Source organism: Lactuca serriola, chromosome 4 (assembly GCF_051521515.1).
Source record: "Lactuca serriola cultivar US96UC23 chromosome 4, Lser_US96UC23_V15, whole genome shotgun sequence".
Classification (NCBI taxonomy): Eukaryota; Viridiplantae; Streptophyta; class Magnoliopsida; order Asterales; family Asteraceae; genus Lactuca; species Lactuca serriola.
Genome location: NC_136411.1, coordinates 316,436,617 through 316,460,446, shown reverse-complemented (window position 1 = coordinate 316,460,446; position 23,830 = coordinate 316,436,617). Strand labels below are relative to the sequence as shown.

The following is a 23,830-nucleotide window of genomic DNA, read 5'->3' as shown; positions in this document are numbered from 1 at the left end:
TTTATATATTTTTTCATATCAAATAACTTAAATAAGTTTTTGGGTTATCAAAAATATATGAATTTACTTGCCTCTAAAAATTAATGATTATTACGAATATTGGCCTCCTAGGTTTATAAGATTTTTTAATTGTCATTTTAAAAGTTACTTTAAATATTTTATTAATTACATGTGAAATCAAATACGATACCTTATATTTATTTAAATCCCATTTATTCAACTTGTCACCTTCCACCTCCAAAGTCAACTTTTTCATTCTATAGTAAATCTTTTCTCTCATCAATCAATCTAAAACTCTCTTTTCTCCCTAAATTCAACTTGTTTTCAAAAACTTAGTCAAAAACCGACATATCAATGGCAGAAAAAAGCAAGATCTTGATCATCGGAGGGACAGGTTACATCGGAAAGTTTGTAGCAGAGGCAAGCGCCAAAGAAGGTCATCCAACTTTCATTTTGACCAGAGAAAGCACAATCAAACATCTAGAAAAATCCAAGCTCCTCAACAATTTCAAAACTCTTGGTGCCAAACTTGTTATTGTATGTATATATCATAACGATATTATAGAATTTTAAGATGTTGATTCTATTTATTGAGATTCTTTAAGAATACAAATATTGTGTTTTTATATGAACTGCTTTTCAAGGTGATCTTCATGATCATGAAAGTTTGGTGAAGGCGATAAAGGAAGTCGATGTTGTCATCTCGACAGTAGGTGGGGAATACGTAGTTGACCAAGTCAAACTCATTGCAGCCATTCAAGAAGCTGGAAATGTCAAGGTTATCCTTTCACTTTTCATTATATATGGTATACATACATTAATAATTATTAAAAACATGGAAAAAAGGTTCAGGTCTATCGAACACAACCATTTTTGACTAGGGTCGTGCCAATGGATTGGACAGTTTTGACTATGGTCTAGGGCCTCAAAATTTTTAGGGCCCCGTTTTATATACCTTCTTATGTTAATTAACTTTCAACTACTATATTTTAGTTACAATGGTTCGAATCTTAAAAAAATAATACACATTGTGAGTGAATGAATATATATACTATATAGAGATTCTCAATTTTGAAAAAAAAAAACATTTGTTTGAGAGGGAAATCATCCCACATCTGTTAGCATTAAGGGTAGTTTCGGTATTTCAAGTATTAATCTGTTATTTTGAGTTGTTAGAGTTCGTTAATGAGTTGTTAGCAGGCTATATATTCTCGATGTACATATTGTAATTAGTTAATCAAGAAATGAATAACAGTTCAGTTCATTTTTTTCTCTCTCAAAGCTTCATACTTAACATGGTATCAGAGAAGTTGATCCTTCTTTTCTGCGATTAATCTTCATCATCATTGCTAATGGCTGACTCATCTTCAACTGTTAATGATTCATTTGTTCCTAATAATTCAAGTCCCTTTTTCATTGCTTCTTCAGATACTCCCAATTCAATCCTTGTTTCCACAGTCTTTAATAGTGTTGGCTTCAATTCGTGGAAGAGATCTATGATTTTATCTCTTTCTGCTAAAAACAAATTAGGTTTTGTTGATGGATCAATCGCTAAACCAGATTTCAATTCTTCTTCATTTTCTCTCTGGTTTCGTGCAAATTCAATGGTCATCGGTTGGATCTTAAATTCTCTTTCCAAAACCATTGCTGATAGTGTTCTTTTATTTGAATCTGCTTCTAAAATTTGGAACGAATTGATTCAACGCTATGAACAATCTAGTGGAGCTTAGTTGTACCAAATCCAACAATAATTCTACTCATTACCCCAAGGCTCTGACGATTTCTCTACCTATTTCACTAAAATCACAAAGATTTAGGATGAATTAAGGATTCTACAAGATCTTCCTTCTTGTTCGTGTGGTACTGCTGCTCGAATTCAGAAATTTCTTGACGACCAGCATTTGATACAACTTCTGATGGGTTTAAATGATACATATAAAGTTGTGAGGGGTCAATTGCTCATGATGAAGCCATTACCATCTGTATCTACTGCATATTCCATCCTTCGTCAAGAAGAACAACAGAGAGGTATTACTAATTCTCCTTCTATCCATTCGGATGCGATTGCTATGCAAGCTTCATATGATAATTCTTCCAAAAAGACTCTCACATGTAATCATTACAAGAAATCGGGACATACCAAAGCACAATGTTACAGGTTAAATGGTTTTCCGCCTAATTTCAAATTCACAAAAGGGAAAAGAGATGATATCAAGTCTACTGCACAGAATGTCACCACTCAATCTACCTCTCCCATTACTGTTGATCAATATAATCAATTGCTTCAATTACTCACTGTTCACAATTTCAGTCCATCTTCTTCATCAACTCAAGCCAACACTTCCATTACTGAAGGGGCTATGAACAGTGAAGGTATTTTTTCGTTTGAACATTTTGTTTCTAATGTTAAAAAATCCTCACATTTATTACATGAATATTTTTCATGGATAATCGATTCTGGTGCTATTGATCACATGTGCTCCAATAAATCTTTGTTTCTTACTCTTCGAAATCTTCATCACCCTCATTTCATTGGTCTTCCTAATGGTCATAAAACCTCTATTGATTCTTATGGTGATATACAAATACATGATTCAATTTTGCTTCGAAATGTATTGTATGTACCATGTTTCAAATACAACCTTGTTTCTGTTCCCAAATTAGCTTCTCAACTACAAACATTTTTTCTATTTACTGATCAATCTTGCTTCATGTAGGACCCTTTATTGAAGAGTAAGCTTGCTCTTGGTATACTGGGACATCGAGTTAATGATCTCTATGTTTTCGATCATAGATCTATTAGAACAAGTCTTTCTTTAAATTGTTTTGTTTTCCAATTTCCAATAATTGCCAATTGTTATAAGAGTAAATTACACGGACGGTCCCTAGGGTTTGGGGTAATTTGCACGTTGAGTCCCTAACTTATTTTTTTAACTTGGATTGTCCCTATAGTTTGAAATTGTTGCGTTGTTGGTCCCTAGCCGACTTAAAATGACCAATATACCCTTATCTATTTTTTTAATTGTTTTGTTTTTTTGTTAACTTTAATAAATAAAGTTATAAAAGAATTTTTTTAATTGAAGTGGGCCCTACTCTTTCTTAAATCTGCCCGATAATGAAAAGAAAACCCTAAACTATTGGACCGACTTCCTTCCAGTTCCTCCTTCTTTCTTCACCATTTTCTCCGTCGCCACCTCCGTTGTCCCCTGAAATCTGCGTCGCCGACCACCTCTAATCGAAACCCTCACACTATCGTTGACCACCTCTTCTGATCAAAACCTGCATGACGTTCTTGACCTCTTCTTTCGATCAAAACATTCACGCCATCGAGCATGATGCCGACAATCACAACTGAACCCAAGAACCCATCGCCGAATGCTACAGACGTTGCTCACTCCTCCTTTCGATCATCTTCCCCCTTTTACCCTAAATCACCAAACTATCCAGCCATCATATGTTGCCTTTCTCCTCTCGGAGACACCATCTTGCTCGAAGAAACCACCACCGTACCAGAGGTCCTACCGATTTGGATCAATGGGGTTGCCACTGGGTTTGTTTTTAATTGTGGTATCACCAACGAAATTTATGCATCAAAAATTAATATAAGTTTGGAGGGGATTTAAAGATGTATTTCCAAGAATTGACTTCTGTTCTGATTTTGGGGAGAGTATTATCCAAGAAGCAGGATTCTCAACCATACCCTCTCCACAACTCCTTCTCCAATCACAAATTCACAACCTGCAGTTGTGGATTTACGACCATCTATTTGTGTTCAAGACTCGACTCACTTGTAGGTCATGTGTTTTTATGGGCTTGTGTTTATTAGTTCTTCACAGATTCAGGTTTGATTTTAGTTTGGGAGTAGAGACAAGAGAATAAGAGAGGTGTTCGTCAGTTGCTGCATCAACGAGGGATCAGAACCAAAATCCATGAAGCATCGTTGTCATCAGATAGCTCCAGCTACTCCTATCCTCTCTTAATTATCACGTTTCTATGGCATCAAGCTTAAAATCTAGAACAACTGAATTCATTGTTAGGGTTGTAATTTATGTTTCATCTGATTTTTTTTGTTTTTTTTTCTATTTATCCGGATTTAGTGGTTTTGAGATCTTAGTTTCATCATATATTGGTTATGTTTTTTCCGTTTTCATAAAATTGATTGTCGTGGTTATGGAGCTCGCTGGAAAGACCAAGGAGGTGGGGGAGGGGAAGGCGGCGATTTGGTCGGAAAATGATGTAAGGGGAGCTGAGGTGGTTGTACACAAGGTTAAAGGGATTGTACTTTGGCAGTGTTTTTTTTATTTCTTTTTTAAAATGAAATAGAAAAGAAATATATAAATAATAAAATTAATTAAAAAAAATATTAATAAGGGCATAATAGTCTTTTTAGGTCGGACAGGGACCAAACGCGCAACAAAAATATATTATAGGGACGGTCCGAGTTAAAAAAATAAGTTAGGGACCAAACACGCGAATTACTCTAAACCATAGGGACCATTTGTGTAATTTACTCTTGTTATAATGTAAAACACATTTCCAGTGTATCTGTTTGGCATAATAGATTGGGGCATGCCTCTGTTGAAACACTCAAACATCTTAATGTCATTTCTTCAAATACTAATAGTTCTAGTATTTTCCCTTGTTCAATTTGTTCTCAATCAAAACAACATCGTCTACCATTTGTGCATAGTCAAACTGTTTCCAATGCTTCTTTTGATCTAATACATATTGATGTATAGGGGCCATATAAACATCTTTCATATGATGGTTACAGATAGTTTCTTACAATAGTTGATGATTGTACTCGACACGCATGGATTTATTTGATGAGTAATAAAGGATGTGCAATGTCCTTAACCAAGGCCTTTGTAAATCTCATAAAAACTCAATTTTCAAAGACCATCAAAGTTATAAGAAGTGATAATGCCTTTGAATTGGGGACAAGATTTGAAGGACAAGATTTTTTTAGAGAACATGGGATTTTACATCAGAAATCAAGTCCAAATACCCCTCAACAAAATGACATAGTTGAGAGGAAACACAAACACATATTGGAGACAGCAAGAGCTTTGTTTTTTCAATCTGGATTGGGTGTTGCTTATTGGTCTAGTTGTGTTCAAACAGTTGCTCATTTAATAAATCACATGCCTAGCAAAGTTATCAAGTTTAAATCACCATTCAAAGCTCTTTATAATGTCAAACCTGATATTTCACAGCTCAAAGCGTTTGGTTGTTTGTGTTTTGCAAGCACAACTCATGTTGGAAGGGATAAATTCATGCCCATGTCTCAAGCATGTGTTTTGTTGGATACCCACTTGGTCAAAAAGCGTATAAAGTGTTAAACATCTCTACAAAACATATTTTTGTTACAAGAGATGTCAAGTTTTATGAAAGTATTTTCCTTTTACATGCTCTTACTCCCATACCACATGAACCAAATCCCACTTCGTATCTTCCTAAATCTGTTGTAGATGAATCTACTACTTTGAATCCTGAAGAGATTTCTCCAACCATAGTCTCTCTAAGTGCTAGTCATAATCAACCACCTGATCCACCCATACGACGAACAATCAGATCAAGACAACCTCCATCATATCTTCAAGATTATATATTCAATCATGTTGATGTTACATCTTCTAATGATACATGTAATCACACGATTACCAACATGTGCATTCTTCCTCTTTCTTCCAATCATTCTTTTTGTTCTCAAGCTTCTTCCCAAAATACCCTTTCTCATATTTCTCAAATCGAGCCTGCATTTTATCATCAAGCTAAGGGTAACACTAATTGGGAAGATGCAATGGAAAAAGAGTTAAAAGCTTTAAAAGATAACAACACATGGACTCTTGTTAAACTACCTAAAGGCAAGAAACCAATCTCATGTAGATGGGTGTATAAAATAAAGCTCAAAGCTGATGGTTCTATTGAGAGGTATAAGGCACGCTTGGTAGCCAAAGGATTTACTCAAAAAGAAGGGGTGGACTACCATGAAACTTTTTCACCAGTGGTGAAATTTACCATTAGATGTATTGTTTCTGTTGCAGTGAAAAATGGATGGAAAATTCAGCAATTTGATGTAAATAATGCATTTCTGCATGGTGATTTGCACGAAGATGTTTACATGAAAGTGCCTCCTGGATTAACAGTTAATTCACTCTCATTGGTTTGTAAACTTAACAAATCTTTGTATGGTTTGAAACAGGCCTCACAACAATGGTATGCAAAATTGGCAACTGCTTTACAATCAAGAGGTTATCAGCATTCTCCAAATGATTATTCCTTGTTCTAAAAAAAATGGCAATTCAGTCGTTATCATTGCTGTATATGTGGATGATATTCTAATCACAGGGGATAATCTTGCTGAAATCACATCACTCAAAGAGTTTTTAAATGATACATTCCAAATCAAGGATTTGGGACAAATAGGGTATTTTTTGGGGCTAGAATTCAATGAGACAAATGGAGGAATGGTTATTCATCAACAAAAGTATATTTGTGAACTTCTTGCTTTGTATTCTATGGATCAGTTACCTTTAACCTCAACTCCTTTACCTGCTAAAGTTTCACTTTTACCTGACATGGGCACTCCTTTAACTGATCTAACAACATACAAACAGTTAATTGGGAAGTTAAATTTTCTTTTACATACAAGACCAGACTTATCTTTTGTTGTGCAACATTTAAGTCAATTCAATCAAAGACCATGTCAAGATCACTATAAGGCAGCTTTACATGTACTTCAATATCTTAAAGGCACACCTTCCCAAGGATTATTCTTCAATAATGATAAAAATTTCAAATTGGAAGCCTATGGTGACAGTGATTGGGCAGCCTGTCCAATAACTAGAAGATCAGTCAGTGGATTTTTTTATCTTATTTGGAGGAAGTCCTATATCATGGAAGTCTAAAAAATAACTCACTGTATCACTTTCTTCAGCTGAAGCTGAATATAGATCCATGAGACGAGTCTGTGCAGAACTTGCTTGGTTAAGTAGAGTATTTGAAGAATTACAAGTCATCAATATTACTCCTATACCCTTGAAGTGTGACAATCTTGCAACTATATATATTGCCAAAACCCCCGTGTTTCATGAAAGAACAAAACACATTGAAGTGGATTGTCATTATGTGCGAGAAAAGCTACAAAATGGCCTAATTGTTTTGTCTCATGCCCCTACTAATCAACAGTTAGCTGATGTATTCACTAAATCTTTGCCAGGATCTAAACACCGAGAATCAATTCACAATCTGGGTCTTATTTCATATCCTCCAGATTGAGGGGGGGGGGGGGGGGTGTTAGCATTAAGGGTAGTTTCGGTATTTCAAGTATTAATCTGTTATTTTGAGTTGTTAGAGTTTGTTAATGAGTTGTTAGCAGGCTATATATTCTCGATGTACATATTGTAATTAGTTAATCAATAAATGAATAACAGTTCAGTTCATTTTTTTCTCTCTCAAAGCTTCATACTTAACAACATCACTACTTAAATAAAGAGAAAGAGATGAGACTGTATAATTAGAGAGAGTTGAGTACATGGATGAATAAAACTAATCAATTCATTTAATTCATATGCTTTTAAATTAAATAAAATTTTCTTCGTATTGATTTATTGTTGCAAATAAAAACCAACGAGATTAGTTAATTTTATAATTAGTGAGTTAAGTCTTGGTATTTTTAGCCATGCTTGATAAAAAGTAGAGTTCGAGTCGAGCTTTAGTTTGTTTAGGCTTGTTTTGTAAAATGAGTCGGGTTCGTGCCAAACTTGAGTTTGAGTTTGTTAATTATAACACTAACTTAAAATTAATGAAATGTATTTATTATAGATTTATACCTTCGGAATTTACACTTGATGTGGACCATGTGAATGCGGTCGAACCAGCCACGAGCTCCTTTAAGGGAAAAGCAGACATTCATAGGGTTGTTGAAGTTGCAGGTATCCCATATACTTTTATAGCATGCAATGGTTTTGCTGGCTATTTTCTATCCACAATCTGCCAAATGGACATCGATACCGCCCCAAGAGAAAAATCACCATCCTTGGGGATGGAACTCCGAAAGGTACAACTTTATATATATATATATATATATATATATATATATATATATATATATATATATGAGTAAAGTGAATATACCTAACAACCTTATATAAGTTTAGGTACCTAACCTCATCAAACTACGTCATTTTGCATTAAATTTTCACTGCAATCATCCAAGATTCTTAAACTTCATCCCTAAACTTGATTTACTTCAAAAAATTTTGGAAAATCTTTATCATATTTCACCTACATCCTTTCATTTGTAGCGGTAGGATATGAAGCCTATCAGGTGGTATTCGATAGAAAGACATGATGTAAAAGAAAGATATTGTTGAAAGTCCAATGATTTTGGAAGTAATCAAGTTATGTGGTTGAAGTTTAAGAACCTTAGGCAATTACAATGTAATTATGATACAAACTGATATAGTATTATGGAGTTAGGTACCTAAGCTTATATAAGGTTGTTAGGTATATTCATTTTACCATATATATATATATATATATATATATATATATATATATATATATATACGTTTCGTTTTTTTTCTATCTATTTGTTTTTGTCAAAGAAGAGGAAATAGCTTTGACTACTATCAAAACAGTCGATGACCAACGTACGTTGAATAATACATTGATTTTCAGACCTCCGGGTAACGCACTGTCATTTAATGAAATTGTTTCGATATGGGAAAGTAAAATCGGAAAGACCCTTGAGAAAACGAATGTTTCCGCAGAGCAAATTCTCAAAAACATCCAAGGTAAGTTAAAGATATTGATCCTTTAGATTGTTTTAACTTGAAACTACTTCTATATAAGGTTAAGGTTAAAATTTGTCATTAAAACTATTATATAAGTTCTCATTAAGTTACCAAACTTTGAAAAAATATAGACAAAACTTCAAAAATGGTCCCTGTGGTTTTCAAAAATATCATGTTTAGTCCCTAAGTTCAAAAAACCTCACAGATGGTCCCTGTGGTTTCAAAACTTTTAACATTTGGTCCTTCCGGCTCACTCCGTTAGCATTTCATCGTTAAGTAAGGGGCATTTTTGTCATTTCATTACCCAGAGACCATTTATGAGGTTTTCTATTATTTTTAACAAAAAAAAATACATAAAACTTAATATGCAAGGGGTCTCTCTTTCTCTCTCTCTCTCTCTCTCTCTCTCTCTCTCTCTCTCGAATTAAAAAGACATCTTCAGGTCCTTTTCCAGACCCATAAGTGTGTCGAATGTGTGTGTGTGTGATGTTGAAAATCGAATTGTGTTCAAGCCCATAAGTCGAGATCTGAAAATCGATACCCATAAACGAGTTTGTTCTTGTTCTTGAAACAAAAACATGAAGATGAAGGGTCTATTCATTAGAACCCAGAACATGAAAATCGTTAGAATCCAGATGAAGGTTTTGGCCATAGCTGTCACTCTTGTTCCCGTTTTGATCCAATTGTAATTACCATAATCGAATTTTGGAATATTTACCTTCTAATCTTCTTGTTGAAAGGTCTTCAAGGATTTAATCCTTGGTAAGTTGAAGAACATGTCTTCAATCTACATCAATGATTCAAGAACTTCGTCGAGCTGAGATTTTTAGAAACAAAAAAACAGAGTAATCGGACTCACCCAATCATCCAACCGTTGGATCCCGACATTAGAATCAGTCGACGATGAACATTAGAATCGACCCACAAAAACAAACCTAGAATCATAGGTACCGACCACCACTACTCTTCCCGGAGAATTAGGATAGATATATAACAAATGGTCCCCAACTTTTCTTTACAGTCTCGTTGGGGAAGATAGTCTTGCCGCCACACGTGTGAAAACCTATAGCTTAGGTAATCTGGAAATGGATAGAATCCCATAAACCATATTAAATATATTCCTCACTCAAATCGATCTTCAAACATGAAATCAGAAACCTTGTATCAAATCCCTCTCCAAGAAGTCAGACCAGAACATGAAATTAAATGAATCCAGCAATGGTGGTGATGGCTCCCCTCCAGAAATTGAATCCTCAACTCAAATTGAATCCATAGCATCGCCTCAACAATGGTGCGTGTTCATAGTCTTGGAGGCGACAGAGGAAGACCCAACCAAGATTCCCCAATCCCACAAGGTGTACAAGCTTAAGGTGACTAAGATGGAGAATCCCGTCAGAGGAAAGGTTGGTGGCAGCTTTAATGGCGGACCAATTAGCATCAAATTTCCGGTGAGGGCGAGAATGGAGGTTAGGTACAGCAGTAGAAGAAGTGGAGGCGGTGGCAAAGGAGAGACGAGTGGATTCATTAAAGCTTAGACATAAGCTGAAACGAGAGAGAGAGAGAGAGAGAGATGGGGTGGGACCCCTTGCATATTTAGTTTTATTTATTTTTTGTTTTTTTGTTAAAAGTAATAGAAAACCTCATAAATGGTCCCTGTGTAATGAAATGACAAAAATGTCCCTTACTTAATGGTGAAATGCTAACGGAGTGAGCCGAAAGGACCAAATGTTAAAAGTTTTGAAACACAGGGACCATCTGTGAGATTTTTTGAACTTAGGGACTAAAATTGATATTTTCAAAAACCACGAGGACCATTTTTGAAGTTTTGTCAAAAATATATTTTGTTTGTCGTGCAGAGGCTCCGTTTGGCTTGAGCATTGTATTATCTATAATGCATTCGGTTTTCGTGAATGGAAGTTCAACCAACTTTGATGTTGAACCGTCATTTGGTGTGGAGGCTAGTGAACTTTATCCGGAGGTCAAGTATACTACAATCGATGAATATCTTACACATATTGCTTAATGTCTTTGTTTTGTCTTAAATAAAAATCATTTTATTACATGTTAGTGATTATTATTTTTTAATGAAAGAAAAAAAATTATTATTTTTATGCTTTTTAATTAAAGAAAATAAATTTAGCAATCGGTCACCTATTGTATATTATTGGTTTTATCTTTTTCTTACAAGACTTAATGAAAAAGCACACATTCTTACTAATTGCTTTATTTATCTTTTTCAATTCTTGAACTATCAAACACAAATTTTTTTATTGGTATAAAATAGTAATACTATTACGTAGTATTAGCTAATATGATCAATCATTTTTAACAACAATTAATACACGGTAAAAAAAATTTAACCATTCCAACTTAAAGTCACTAATAATCCTCCTAATAACAATATATGAAACATTATTATAGTTGGAAATTTCAATCAATTTATGTGCAAATGAGTCGGTTTGAGTTATATTTCATCTATACTATGTAAAACTACAAAATTTAAGTAAACCATAAGCAATTTAAGTAGGGTAGAGTGAGTTTCAAGTTGTTCAAAGTATATATAAATACTAGACGAATTCCCGCGTGTTGCGCATCGTACGTTCAAAATATACTGTTAAAATGTTGAAAAATATATGTTTAAAATGGTTATGTTATTGACATAATATTTTGAACAATATTATTCATTGACATCAACCCACATTCCTCAAAACAACTCTATATAAATGATTATATTGTTACCTTTAAAATCATAAAAAAAATTGTTTGATGTTTTAAATAATTACAATGATAGAAGTTATAATGTTAATTAAATAAATTTAAAAAAATTAATTAACAATAACAACAACTATAAATAACATTAAACCATATATTATATTTAATTTTATTCATGAGTAACCTGCGGGTAGAGGTCATTCAAAAGATTGAGATTATGCAGTTTTAATAGATGTATATATTATCATATAATTCAAAACAATCAATATATTATATCAACTTAGTATACAATTATTATATTAAATTTAACAACATTAACATTAAATTAAAAAAACATATATTTGTACAGATTTCAGCTATACAGATATGCTTCCCACATCCTACACAATCGCACTTTGATAACTCAATCATTTTTGAATGGATTAAGGTCACTTATGTTTGTATATGCCATCGGTTAAACTTATGAGTGCAAATGTAGTTTTTTATGTAAGTAAAGTTTACTTTTTATATTAATCATATTTGAATTGTTTTCTAAAATTTTATGTTTTCCACTAACAACACATTAATTATGATGTAATTGAGATAATAAATATTATTTTTCACATTCTTTGTTGTGTAGCATTTGTGACCTTTAATGCTTTTAATACCAATTAAGCTTAGTTACTCATGAGCTATGATTATTTTGAAAACGGAGTAACTTAAGAGCCAAATAATAGTTTCATGTTGTTCTGTGAGTAATTAAATACTTATTTAATATTCTTGACTAACAATATTATGAGGTTACAATATTGATCTACCCAATATATACAAATGTTTTTTTTTAAGTGGAGTATTAAAGACGCAATGTGGGTAAATATTTTTAGATTTACAAATATTTTATACTAATAAACAATTCAAAATAATTATTCCGTTAATATACATATACTTAGTCTTATTAAAGGTAATATTTCAAATTATATTTGAAAATTAATACTCCGCACTTAATTAATATTAGTATAAATATTGTAATATAATGTCAATGTCGCACACATGTGAAAGAAGAGGTAAATGTTTATATATAACTACATATTTCGAAATTTTCTGATAGCAATAATAAGACCAAGTTTTGTTTTATGTAACCTTTTTTTTCATGGAATGATAATAAAAAATTATATCTTCTTTATATTGGGATAAAACTTTAATCCTTGATTCCATTCTTTTAATACTTGTTTAATCTAATGCAACTCATGAATATTTAAACTGTTCAACGTATTTTTTTTTAATTGCTTAGTGGTTGGAAAAAAAAAAGGCAAAAAGTTGTATGAATTTATCTCTTGATTTTTTGTATGGTATTTTCGAAAATTGAATATATTTAGCCTTTGAAAAATGAGGTTCATGGAGTGTTTTAAATTTTTAATGTGATTTATCTCATATGAATTATCATTCATTATGTGTGATTAGTTATTAAAAAGGTGAAAATGTGTGGGGGTTTCAAATGCATGAGGTTTTAGCAAATTATTGTGGGGGTTTCAAATGCATGAGATTTAAGGAAAAATGTAAGCTTTATAAGTATGTAAGACATGATTATATAAATATTATATCTAATTACCGCAAAACTCAATTCCCAATATGTACTTCAGTTGTGTTAAATTTTTCATTTTATTTATGGAGTGAGGTTTTTTTGCCTGGGCGACAGGCGCTTTCAAGGAGCACGTGGCGCCCAACCTGATAGGCCCAAACACTAGACCTCAAGATTTGGGCATAATTAAGTGCACAAACTTTTAGGGTTTTGTCATTTCTCAGCCTCCATCATTCCAGGGCAACCCTAAGAGAAACCTTAGCCTCCTTTGAGTAATTTAAGCTTAGTCTCCCTACTTGAGTCATTTTTTGGTGCATATTTGGTAAAGATTATTTAAGGAAGTAAGAAGCTTGAAGATTCCAACCATCTCCGTATTTATGGATCTTTATAAGTGTTAAAGATATAAGTTTTTTCATGTTTCATTGATAGATATATGAGTTTGATGAGTTTTTATCACTTTTAGTTGGTTTTTATCCCCTTGATGTCATTTCATGGAGTTTGAGGAACTCTAGATCTGGGACTAATGTTTGAAATCAAATTTGGACTTTTGGTAGAGTAAAGAGTGCATGACTGAGCTCTCTTTACTCCATTCATGTAGAAAAGAGTATTTTTAGAATTTTAGGAGTTAAGGTTTGAGATTTAGCTTATATTTAACAAGTAAATCGATAAAGTTGGAAACTTTATCCATTAAGGCATTGTTTGGATCTAGATCTGTAAGTATTAGCCCTTGTCTTAATGGATTAAGAGGTGTTTTGAAATGGATGAAAACCAATAAGGGTGTGACATGCCTTTGGTTTTAGCAGATCATCTATTTTGCCGTTTTCTTGTAGCACGCATATCTGGCTTTTTGGGTTGTTGACTTTAACCGTTGACTTTCTGATAAGTTTGACTTGTGGTCATACTTTGATGGATTTGAGTGTTTGACTAAGGTTTTGGTTTCAAATTTCTATTAGGTGGTTTGTGTTAGCTGTTTCAGTTGTTAAGATTCTATTGTTTAGCTCAGGTGAGTTTTCTCACTATATTGAGTATCACATTTTATGCCTAGTGTGTTAGGTTGTATGGGTATTGTTAGGATACAATTGTGTGTTTAAACTGGTTAGTCTACTTTTTGGATATGTTGGAACCTAAGGCATGTTGTCTATGTGCCTCCAGCCCGCTAGGAGAATGGTGGAACTTAAGGGAAGTTGGCTATGTTCCTCCAGGTTTACTAGTAGAATGTTGTAACCTAGAGGAAATTGGTTATGAGTCTTCAGGCCCACTAGGAGAATGTATGGACCTAGGAGAATTAGGTAATGCATCTTTAGGCCCACTAGGAGAATGGTTGGAAGATCTATAGGTTTTTAGGATGATGACCTTGTGCCTATAGGCCAACTAAGACAATTTGGTTGACAAAAAACCTCTAACTTGTAGCTTTAAGAGTCTAGAAGGTAGGCGGAGGGACGTTAAGCTACTATGGAGCAAAAATCTGAAGGATTAGAGAGCTGATTCATGCCAGGAATCATTCAGTTTCCTATTCCGACCATATTTAATATTCTGATTTGTTTTCCTGTTGTATTTGTTTTCTAATTTAGAGATTAATAACTCTTTTACTTTGTGTTTAGATTAAATGAATCGTTTAAATCACTTGTTATTTGTTATCTGGAAATTTTGATTTATTAAATATATCATGCTTGTTTGTTCAACCACCTTATGTGTTAAATATATGATTTTTATAATCTATTGTTGAGTTATTAGGATTTAGACAACCAATCTAATTTTATTAGCTTGAATAATAGTTATTTTATGAAAAATAAATAATTATAACTAGTGTTTTGACCAAAACCTAGGATTAGATAGTAAATTTGTGAACTTTAATGTGTAAGACAAACGCTTGTTAACCAACATATGCTATTTATTGACTTTCATGACTATTGAAGTTAATTCCTCGATCAAATCTCTCATAATATGAATATAATTATAATTGTTTGGATGATTAATTGCATGACCAATGTGTTGATTGTTTATAAGATTATACAAAATTAGTTCGTCTGACCAAGATAGTTTATTACTTTAGGAATTAGTAAGTTATGAATCAATAACTAGTGCACTTTAATAACCAACCATAATTTTGAAATGCAATCAAGTTTAAACCAAAGTACCTGAAGTGAATAGTTTCTAATAAGTTTATCTAGTAAAATTTGTAATCGTTTGAAATATATAATAAAACCCTCATTCCTTTTTATTTGTTTTTGTGTGTGTTTAGAGTAATCTTTAATAAAAAAATTCTAATATTAATTCATACCCATTCCCCAAGAGTTCGACACCCTTTATTATCAAAATTATACTACTACACGATCAAGTTCACTACCGGTAATGTGTATTAGTTTTAGATGCGATAAATTATGAATTATAAATTTACAACTAGTGCATTAAAAATACACATCAAAGTTTTTCAAGCCTTTGTCAAGTATACAATTTTCAATTTGTATTAGTTTGTTTGATTATTCATTATGTTTTTATTTTTATTTTTGTAGATAACATGTCACTTGTTAGAAAGGATTTTGTTGTTGGTTAGTGCAGAGATTTATTTTTACACTAAAGTAGGACGTACCCGAAAGAATTTGAAGCAAAACAAAAAATCGAAAAATTAAAGGGACGTCCCACGTCATCGGAAAAAAATTGAAACGTGATTTCACAAGCGCCCCACGCCAATAGTAAATCTAGTTGTATCTTTTGGGAAAATGAATCAGGAGGATAACTACCTCTTATGTTTTTTCACATGTTGGCAACTTTTTTTTATACACATATAACCAACTGACTTGTTTTACGTGTTCACATTACACCACTATTACCGGCTAATGTAGGTTACAACTGATGTGGCTAAATCAAGGTTTGGTTGGCATATACATGAAAACATATGGCATCTACATGGCGTAGTACACATCACTTCATTATAAAGAGGGTGATATGTGACTCGTTCATTAATCAAGCCCTAGATCGACAATGGCTTCTTCTTCTGCTTCATCTTTCTCTTCCAAACAAAGTGACGAATTGCAAGCTGACCATCCATGTAAGTGCAAGATGCCATCTCATGTGAAGATTTCAAGGACCCCCGAAAATCCTGGAAGAAAATTTCGATTGTGTCAAAACTCACTGGTAAACCATTTTTTAGTTATCACTAATGGGTGCTTCTTCTTCATTTTCTCTTCAATTTAACCTTTTTATACCTTTCTTGAAGAGTGGAAGAACTCCAAAATGTAAATTTTGGGAATGGGTGGATGAAGATGAATGCACAGTAGATGGTATAAAAGAAGAGAAATCGGGACAAAACTGCAACGTTAGCTTAAAACTTTGTACATTGTAAAATGAAATTAGTATATACAGGATGAAGTTGGAAGAAGAGAAAACTCTGATTTGGTTTTCAGACAAGAATAGGATAAAGTGAATTGGAAGTTGTTTACTAACAAAGTTGCATTGTTTATGTTATTTTTTTGTATGTTAAAGATGTAGTTTTGAAAGTTTTATGTGTTCTTGTATTCTATCTGATGTATTATGAATAGATCATGTAGTTCATGAAGTTTTGAATTTAATGAAAGTTTGACATATTATGACTAAAGTTTGATGTATAATACTTGATGTATTATGACCAAATCATATACAAATATCTAAATAACATTACTAAAGATGCATTAGAAAAGATGTTAAACATTATAAATGGCATTACAAAACATGTGCAAAAGTGTCTTATATGACAAAAGATTCCCAAACATACATTAGAAAATATACATTCCAAAAGATGTACCAAATGTGTCAATTTATCATGACATGCCAAAAGCTATTACAAGACCCAAGATTCCAAAATATGCATACCAAAAGTTGTGCCAAAAGCTAAACGAGACATTAACATCAAATCTCCATTTGGTGTTCTACTTCTTCCTTTTTTCCTCCCTATGTTCTTCCTTAGCATAATCTTTGTAATTGTTTCTGAAGTTTTCCTTGTCCTCTTCTGATAGTTTATTTTTGATTTTTTAGCACTTTTTATTAGTATTGCATTGTATATTCTTTATTTCTTTATCATGTATTGTATCGGGTACTTTCTATTTTGCATGAGGTATTTTGCAGGGCTTTGGAGCTCGTTGCGGTTCTGGATTAGCTTGGAAACGGGATTTGTGGGCTTTCGAGTCATTATTGGGCTTTCTAGATCCATCAAAGAAGATTTGGGCTTAAAAAGTTGAGGACTTGGATGAAGTGGGCTTATGAAGATGGATCATGGATTCTTATTTTAGGCTTGGACTATCCATATTTGAAGCTTGAAGATGATCGGTTAAACTTGAGTCATGTGAGGTGTGGAGAGGACCAAGGCAATATTGGGCAGTGGGGTGTGTAGTGGTGAAAAAAATGAGCCAAAAGCATTCCAACAATATTTATGAGGGTGGAGTCTCAGCCGTGCAACACTTGCGCGGGTACCAGCGCAATTACATAGTTTTGGGCATTTTGGTCATTTTGCTCACCATTTACCTTGGGGGTTGGATCTAACAGCATACACTTCGATTTTCCATCATTGGAGACCATTAGAGGCGATTTTTGGAGCTTGATACACACTCTTCTCATCTTTCTAAGTAATTGGTAGTTTCTTGATGCAAAAACACTTTTGTGATTGTTTTTTTGTTGCCATGAATGGCTAGTTTATTTATTTTGGTAAACTTTGGCTAAAACCCTTGGATATTTGTGGGTTTTGAAGGATTCATTCTTGATTATCAATTATCTTATGTATATGATTCTATTTCATATTTCTTATGCTTGTTTAATACTTTGATCATGAGCTTGGTACTTGACTGAACAACTGTTGGTTTATTTCTTTGGTTTAACATTGAGTCATTGAATTTACTTAGAACAAGGGCTTTATGATGGTAGAAATCATCTCTAGCTTATGAATCATGACTCCTTTATGGATGTGTAAGCATTAACATCCTCTAGGAATTGGGGATTCCTTCATTCTTAAGGCTAATCAACTTCTTGGGTTCAATTGCTTCAATTGAATCCTTGATTTTGATTAAGAAGGTGAGTTGTGTGCTTCCCCAACCTCCATACTATCTATGAGGAATCTTGGTGTATCGTGCTTCATGATTGCTATAACCAATTTGGGATGAATGATAAGCTTCATTCTTAAGGCTAATTAACTTCTTGGGTTCAATTGCTTCAATTGAATCCTTGATTTTGATTAAGAAGGTGAGTTGTGTGCTTCCCCAACCTCCATACTACCTATGAGGAATCTTGGTGTATCGTGCTTCATGATTGCTATAACCAATTTGGGATGAATGATAAGCTTCATATTGAATCCTAATGATAAACACACAAATGTCCATTGTGTTGAATTGTCTTGGTTGACCAATTCTCTCCAATATTTGAGAATCTCATCATCTTGCTTAGTTGAAAGCTTTTTAGTTATTCAAGTCTTTTAGTTTTCAAGCAATCAAACACCCCTTCCTTTAGCTTAATTGTAGTTAGTTAGTTAATTGACATTAGTTCTATTGGACTACATTGGTGATTGAATACAACCATTTTCCCGAGGATCGATACCTCTTTTTACCATTATATTACGTGTTATTTGCAAACAAAGGGTGTAATTTTATTGGTGGACTTGACATCCCACCAAGTTTTGGCACCGTTGCCGGTGAAATTGGTTATTGTTATTTGATTGTTTATGCCTAGGTTTACAAGAACCGGTGAATTACACTACAATTCGGAGATTGAAAAAGAAGCAAAATGGTTGAAAAAGTTAGCCAAAGAAGCAAAGAAATAACAACTCGTTCAAACTTCTTCCTCTTCTCCACTAATCAACATAGAAGACCAAGTTCACACTTCAAGTGATACTGTCACCGAAGCGAGTTCTCCAATTGTTGGCCATTCCTTTGAAGAGATTCCGTTTGAAAAATACATAGCCATGAATCACACTCTACATCACAATCCCAACCCAAAACCCAACAATCAAGATGCCAATACCCCCACCCAACAACCAAGACAACAACACCAAGAACCTCTCATAGATATGCCACCTTGGAATCAACCCCCTACTCAACCAAATCAACCAAATTATCAACTACCGCTACCACCAAACCAAAACTTCCACCAAAACAACCAACCTCAAAACAATGCTTTTCAAGTTCAACAACATCAAGCACATCACCCAAATCAACCCAATTACCAACAACCTCAAATGTACCAACACCCAATGTACCCACAACAACAACCCCCTAAAACCAATATCCTAACTACCAACCTTATCCACCACAAATGGACAATCACCAACAATGCCCATACCCACTTTACCAACAACCTCCCAATTACATGTAACAATATCATAATAACCCTAATCCATCCAACCCCCTTCAAGAGTTGACACTTCAACAAATGACGGAGATGGATGTTATCACACACCTCTTGGTATTGTTTATCCTACAAACTGCTGATGGATTGAATTAAAGTTAAGTTTCATACATCAACTCACCAAGCTCCATGGTTTGGATAAAGAAGATCCTCAATGGAATTTGAAATCCTTTCATATGATATGTGTTAGTATGTTTCCCGAACATGTAACGTTAGATGATTTCAAGTTAACCGCCTTCCCGTTCACCTTGGAAGATAAAGCTAGAGAATGGTTATTCAACTTACCACCAGGATCTATTCACACACGGGAAGAGTTACTCAAAGCCTTCAATAACGAGTTTTATCCCACCTCCCGGATATCAAGTCAAAGAAGTGACATTTTGGGGATTCGTCAAGGGGAGAATGAGACTTTTTATGATTTTTGGGAGCGATTCAACAACTTGTGTACAAGTTGTCCTCGACACAATATAGCCAAACAATTACTTCTTCAACAATTTTATGAGTGTATGAATGAAAAAGATCGAATGATAATTGATGCTTCAAGTGGTGGTGCATCTTCAACAAGACACCTCAAGAGATAAGATTACTTTTTGGTACCATTTCTCAAAATCAAAGAAACTTTAGGACTCAAAATGAAAAATTAAAACTAGTGCATTACAAATACACATCAAAAACAAAGTTCGACAATATATTCTATTCTGAAAATGAAAAATTACTTAAAATAAATTAGACTATGCAATCTTACTTAAAAAATATTGGGACATTATAGTTACTTAAAAAGTAAATTAGACTATGCAAAGTTGTTAAGATCAAGATTCTATGCAAGGTTGTCAAGATCAATTTACTTAAAAAATAAATTAGACTACGCAAGTTTGTCAAGATCAAGATTCTACGCAAGACCGTTTTGGTTTTGCAAGATCGGTAACGAGATCTCACGATCCTACAAAAAATGACATAATTATAAGTTTAAAACATAAAAATGCGTCTCTATAATCATTTTATTGTTCAAAAGTTATAAAATGTTTAAAATTTTAGTTATAACACATACCAATACAATATTTGGATTGGAAATTGGAAGCTTGGGAAGTTTTAGTTATGCTCTTTTATTGTAACATACGCGTAACATCCGCGGGTAGGGCTGTAAACGAACCAAACGCTCACAGCGAACTGTTCGTGAACCGTTCGGCAACAAGTTCGCTTATGTTCGTTTATTTAATAAATGAACGAACATGAACACAAATTCTTGTTCGTTTGGTTAAACGAACGAACATGAACAATGATCTCGTTCGTTCAATTATGTTCGTGAACGTTCGTTTATGTTGTTCGTTTACATTTGTTTATTTTTGTTCATATAAGTTCTTTTAGTGTTCATATATTCTTAATTGTATTTGATTACATTACTATATTATATGTTCATTTATATTCATATATGTTTAAATTATGTTTGTTTATCTTTGTTCATTTATGTTCGTTCGTTTATGTTCATTTAACATGTTCACGAACATAAACGAACAAACATGAACAATGTAATTTGTTAAAGGAACAAACATGAACCAAAAAACCCGTTCATTTGTCCGTTCATGTTCGTTCATTTGTTCGGCTAACTTAAACGAACGAATGTGAACAAGCCCCATTCGTATTCGTTCGATTCGTTTACAGCCTATCCGCGGGCTTTAGGGCTAGAGTTTTCAGATAAATTGAAATTTTTTATTAAATTAAAATAATAAATAAATAAATAAATAAGTTAGAATGATACGAGTTATGAAAAAATGAATCATAATAATATTTTACATGGTAATTGAAAAAAATATATATAATTTAAATCTTAACATTTGGAAGTTAGAGACTTAATGTGTAAAAAATACAAAAGTGTGGTTCACCAAAGAGTTGACTCACTTAAATGTTTTTAGATTATTTAATTCATAAATGAGATGAAGAGGGACTAAAATAGTTAACTCTTAAAGTTAAAGTCCACTAGTTGGTGGAATATGACCTTTATTGTAAAAGAAATATGAAGAAAGGAAGGTAAAAATCTAAAATTTGTTCGTAAGATGCATTCCTCCTCCCTATTTCAACCATAAACACGATTGAAGAGCTAGAGGGAGTTTATAGATGGTGATTCCATGGAGAAACATCGTCTAGAGTTGATTTCAAGCAAGTAGAAGGAATCTAAGGTTTTAATGTACAATTTCTTAAAAGTTGAACATGTTTTTTTGTTCAAACTCATATGACTCAAGAGATATTATTGTCTTACTTATTTTTTTTCTAAATGTCATGTATTCCAATGTACTTCAGGTTCAGGTTCAGTTCAGGTGGTATGAAGTCTTAGGATTGTATTGATAGTAGGGAGCGTTTGAAGGATATAAATTAGACATAATTTTTATTATGTATGTATATTCACTATTTTAACTATTTTACTATGGTTTTGTTTGTATCGTTTATAATACCCAATTTATGTCTTTTGTAAACCAATACAAACAGTTTGTAATGAAAAAATTTTGGACCATATTTTGATAAATATGGCTTAATGTCAGGAAGCGTTTTAAAATCATAGTATTTTGTTTTATAAAAAGTCGAGTGATATAGTTAAAATATTCACATTGCAAAATAAGAAGTATAATAATGAAATCAAAACTATCAAAGTAAATTTAAGGACATCTATTATTTGGTATAAATGCACTTTGATCCTAATAAGCACTTCCTTCACTTCTAGTGTTGAGTAATCACTTAGTAGTCACATATGGTTAAGAGTTATACCCTTAATCAATAATTAGTTTCATAAAATCGAGTATAGACCCGAATTTAAATTATAATCATCTTATTTAAACTATTACAAAAACTACAAAAAGTAATAAGGAAGCTATAGGCATAATTGGTCAAAGTTGTAAACTTAGCATTCAAGAGCTAGTTACTCAACCAAATCAAGCCATGCCAGCATGCCTGCATGGACTTGACTAAGGCGTGGACTTGACCGAGTCACCCACATCGATCACAACACATTAGGAACAATTTTTGCCTATATATTGTTGAAACATGTCTAAACTACTTCCAATACATTCCAAACAACTTCCACTTGTCCCGGTTATGTACTAACAAATAAATAGTTGTTTAGTACATCTGATGTCATTGAGTTTCAACCTCAAATCACGATCTACAAGGTCAACATGAAGATCAAAAGGTCAAACTTAATTCTCAAAATGTGTTCAAAAACATTTATTTAATGGTAATTTTTTTAATAATTAATAAAGCTAGCAAGAAGTTAGGAGGCCCGAGATGAAAAAAAATGAAAAAGAAACATAAGAAGTTTATAGCAAAATCAGCAATGAGTACGTTATGAGAGAGGATATGGTAGGGATCTTGAAGAGGAAGGAACGCAACAAAAGAGAGAAAGTAATATTGGAGATAAGAATCTCAATTATTCATCAAAAAAAAAAGTCTGCCCCGTTCAACCAGGAAGCAAAACAATTAAAAGTTCTTAAATCACTAAATAAGGAAAATATATCAAGTCCAGTCCATCCAAGATTGATGATTATAACATTACTAAATTAAAGCAAAAAAAATCTCCTGTTTGAAATAACACATGCATTTGACATGGTTTCAAGAGTGATAAACTGGGTCGACGAGTTGGTCTTCGTGAAGCAGGCTTGGGACGTCAGCTATTGGGTCTTGATCTGCATCATCCTCCCCCGCTTGAAAATGACTCGACTGCGATTCCGCAACAACATCACCATCAGCTGGAACAAAAGGCGTTAAATCACCAACATTAAAAGTAGTGGATACATTATAGTCTCCCGGTAGATCAATTTTATAAGCATTATCATTGATACATTTTAGAATTTTAAATGGCCCATCCGCACGTGGCTAAAGTTTTCCAAAACGAGTCCCTGGAAAATGCTCCTTCCGTAACTGTATCCACACAAGACCACCTTCTTTGAAGACAACTCTTTTACGATGTTTGTTCGCTCGTTGTTGATATTGTAGATTATGTTTAATAATCTGTTCACGCACCTATATGTGGAGGTCTTATATCTGTTTTTCCCGTGTTTCCACTTCGGCATTATAATGCTCAATTCCAAGGCTTGGTGTGAGATCAATGAGGGTAAAAGGATTTCAGCCATAAACAAAAAAGAAATGACTCTTATCCGTAGACCCATGGTTCTACCGGTTGTAGGCGAATTCTGCTTGAGGTAGCACCAAATCCCACTGTTTAGGGTGGTCACCAATAAGATTGCGAAGGAGATTACCCAAAGTACAGTTAGTAACTTCAGTTTGACCATCCATTTGGGGATGGTGTGAACTACTAAATTGTAGTCGATTACCTAAATGCTTCCACAATGTATGCCAAAAATGACTCACAAACTTCACATCTCTGTCTGATGTAATGCTTTTGGGA

At 33.3% G+C, this 23,830-nt stretch overlaps 1 pseudogene; it reads left to right on the top strand.

The window, feature by feature from the left end:
* Positions 1 to 318: 318 nt before the first annotated feature.
* On the top strand, positions 319 to 10,824 carry LOC145100692 (phenylcoumaran benzylic ether reductase TP7-like; annotated as a pseudogene).
* Positions 10,825 to 23,830: the final 13,006 nt, after the last annotated feature.